Below are 3,807 nucleotides of genomic sequence, written 5' to 3'. Positions count from 1 at the left end.
AAAAGTAATTTTGTATGGAACGATAAAAACTGTTAAAGATTAAAGGTAGACGTAAAACTCACCTTCCCAGCATGCAACACGACGGCCACGTTCTTGCGCATTATCAGAATTCTTGACGAAAGACAATATTTGTCAAAAACAACATCGATATTAAGATACAATAAAATTTTGTTTATTTAAAAAAAACAGCAATAATAGTCTTTTGTTATTTTAGAGTAGCTCTAATTGGCTGTCGCGTGATCACGTGAGCGGCTCGCCCAATCGGAATCTCTTGGCGCGCTTCCGGTTTTTGTTCAAATCTCTTTGCTCAGTCAACGTGAACACGAAGAGAGAACAAAATCACACAAGAGCGAGAAAAATATAAAATAAACACACATTTGTGCGATTTTTGCTTGGTAGACTCACGTGGTTTGACACGAACAGAAGCATATTAAGGAGATTTCCGTCTGGGAACATGTAAGTTATATTTGATTTCTGCCAACATTAACGTTATGTGTTTTGTTTTGACTCGAACTGTGTTCAATACAACTGATCAGACGCTTTCTATGCTTTCACTGTGACTTTTCCCCACTATTTACTGCTTTGTTTCTTCAAGAGCCTTGATTTGATGCTTTTTAGGACATTGTGTTTACCTCACCATGTTCTTATGAGTAACGTTAAGTAAATATTTCAGATGCTGAGTGCCATCTGTTATTGCTGTTCTAGATCAGATCTCCAGCCATGGCAGAGTGTGATGCTGAATGGGAATTGTGTAAAGAAAATATCCAGCCTTTGAGACAAGGCCGGAGTGTATCAGCCCTGCAGCAGGCTCTGTGTCAGCAGCAGGAGGGAAACCACACGGCCCTTAACCAGAAGAAGCAGTGAGTGAGGCTTGAATTAACCCGTTAACTGCCACTGAACCCACCGGCGGGCCCACTTGCCATTACATGTTTAAAAACCGAGATAAGCTTGGGGTGTTTGGTAAACATGTTTTATGAAACAACCTCCTGTTCCTAAACCATTCATTGATGTTATTTTTCTTTATTTTATTTTTTTTAGAGCGTTTGAGTCTGAGCTGCGGCTGTATGATGGAGACGATCCTCTAGATGTTTGGGACAGGTATGGATTATTACGATGACCGATGCAATGCATGTTGATGTCTGATGCATTTAGTCATTTAGCAGACGCTTTTATCCAAAGTGATGGACGCAATCAAATCGAGAAAAGAGGCAATGATATGCAAGTGCTAAAACAAGTCTCAGTTAGTTTAACTCACAGTTGCATGTTTATAAAGTCAGAATTGCAAGAAAAATCGTTGGAGGAAAAAGTTGCAATAACCTTTTTTTAATTCAGTGTCGGAAATGGGCTTCCATAAAATCGAGAGTGCTAGATTAAGAAGGTCAAATAAAGATATATATATCATTAGATATGAAAAAAAGCAATTCATGCAAAATTCTTATTTTATGTTAATGCAGGTACATTAAATGGACCAAAGCAGACGTATCCACAAAGTGGAAAGGAGAGTAATTTGTCCGTGCTTCTTGAAAGAGCAGTTACACGCTTCACAGCCGACAAGAAATATCACAACGACGTTCGCTACATTGAGCTCTGGATCGAGTTTGTGAGTGACGAAGCGTCTAGAAGAATATCCAGATGGCATTACAGTGTTTTAAACATATCTGTTTGTGTTTCCTCGCAGGCAGAGGGCTGTTCTGACCCCATGGACGTCTTCCGCTACATGCAAGCTCAAGGCATCGGAACCATGCGAGCCGCGCTTTACATCGCCTGGTCTGAAGAGTACGAGAAGAGAGGGAACACAAAGATGGCGGACAGCGTGTTTCAGGACGGCATCAAGTGTGGAGCAGAACCCGTGGAGAAACTGCATGCATTTCACAGGTTCGGAAGCTTCAGGCTTTAAAGGGTTAAATCAGTGCATGCTATTCTAAAAAAACAGACAGTTTTAACAATTCGGAAAAGCCTTGCACTAGATGTATTCCTCGTTGATCTCCAGAGCTCTGCAGGCTCGTGCGTGCAGACAGATGATGTCATCCATGACCGATCCACAGCGAGATGATGAAGATGATGATGATGAGCCTCAGCGAGCATCACTGGCCGAGCTCAAAGCCAAAGGGGAAGAAAAAGGCTGTGGTTCCATCAACGAGTGAAAGCATCGGTCGGATGTGAGTAGAAACTCGAGCTGTTTCTGTGTGTAACTCAGGAGTTTGTTGCGATCACGCTGTTGTTGTTTTTCGTGTCAGATGCTCGCGGGCTTCAGTTTAAACAGCCGCTGGGGCCTAGACAGAACAGCCGCCTGGTGGTTTTCGATGAGAATAAAGCTTCCGAAACCGAGCCGCAGGAGCCCAAATTTGAGATCTGGACAGCAACACCTACAGCCCGAGCCAAAGAGAACGAACAGAAGCCTGAGAAGTGGACCAACGTGAAGGTGCGAGCGCAGGATGATAACGTTTGAAGCAGACTGTGATCTGACAGATCATTAAAAGCTAGATGTTTAATTGCAGATGCCTCTGAAGTCCAGATCGGGTCTCAGCGTCGCCGTTCCTCCTCCTAAACCCAGCTTCCAGCCGTTTGTGGAAGAGGACGACCAGCCTCCCGCTGTGTGAGTGTGACTCGGTTCAGCTCTTTATAATAGCACGCCATAATAAAGGGGTTTACACTGGGCTCTATGGAAAAGTTGAGGAAATAAAAAAAATAATACAATTTGATCAAGTACTTGAGTTGGAAAATGCAGTAAATCTTACATTCTAGACATGTTTATAATAGAAAATTGGTCTTTATTTACTAGATGCCTAGTATACTTGGTGTACTTTCAGTTGAGATTAATCTTATTTTGGGACCATGGCTTCTAAAAGAAAATAAATTTCGTATTTGTTATATGCATTTTCTGTTTGCATTTTTTTTTTTTGTTAAAGTTACTAATTTTATTGTCATTTTTATATGCCTTTAATTTTTCATTCAAATTAAGTTTTTATTTTAGTACTTGAAATTAATCTAAATAAATATTAGAAATGTAATATTTAATTATTTTAGTTACTAGAAATTTTAAAGTAAATGAAATATATATATTTATTTATTAATTTATTTTCATGGTTTATTTTTTAAAACCCCTGTTCCAGTGTTATTTCAGTATCATTAGAGTATTATTATGTTATATATAGTTTGAAATAATATTTGTCATTTTTATAATACCTATATTGTTTTTATTAATTATTATTTCTGTTTTAGTTATGTTAGTACTCTAAATTAAACTCAACAAAGATGTGGAATGTTGCTTCAATTTAAAACAAGTTTTTTTTTATATTTCACTTAAGTTAATGTCTATTTTGTTTAGTTTTCGTATTGGTTAATGATAATGCACTAATAAACGGACACAATAATAAGACGAGGCATATGCATTAAGTGCATCTGTTCACGTGCTTCTAGTTTCCGTGTACTGACCTGGTTCCCGTTATTTTTCCCCGCAGGACTCCGTGTAAAATCAACCCTGCGGTGAACTCGGTGCTGTCGGCCAGGAAGCCCTGCAGGCCGGAGCAGACGCCGCTGAAGATGCTGCAGGAGCGGATGCAGCTCCAGACACAGGAGGATGGGAAGAGTCGAGAGCAGAGCATGTACTGCAGAGAGCTGCTGTACAGCGGAGTCAGCGAGTTCTGCTTCGAGGAGCTGCGGGCCGAGCGCTACCGACAGAAACACGCTCACAAACTACAGACCAAACCTGAGGAAGCCCATGCAAACTGATCTTAGATGACTGTAACAGTAGGCAGCTCACTCGTTATTCGTTGTGTGTAACCATTCCTGTGTTTTTGTACATAC

General features: G+C 40.3%; 1 pseudogene; it reads left to right on the top strand.

The window, feature by feature from the left end:
• The first annotated feature begins 316 nt into the window (after window positions 1-316).
• Window positions 317-3,807, top strand: LOC113081282 (mitotic checkpoint serine/threonine-protein kinase BUB1 beta-like; annotated as a pseudogene).

This window comes from Carassius auratus, unplaced genomic scaffold (genome assembly GCF_003368295.1).
Source record: "Carassius auratus strain Wakin unplaced genomic scaffold, ASM336829v1 scaf_tig00033561, whole genome shotgun sequence".
NCBI classification, from domain to species: Eukaryota; Metazoa; Chordata; class Actinopteri; order Cypriniformes; family Cyprinidae; genus Carassius; species Carassius auratus.
Note: the sequence above shows the minus strand (reverse complement) of the source record. Positions and strands in the feature narration are given on the sequence as shown.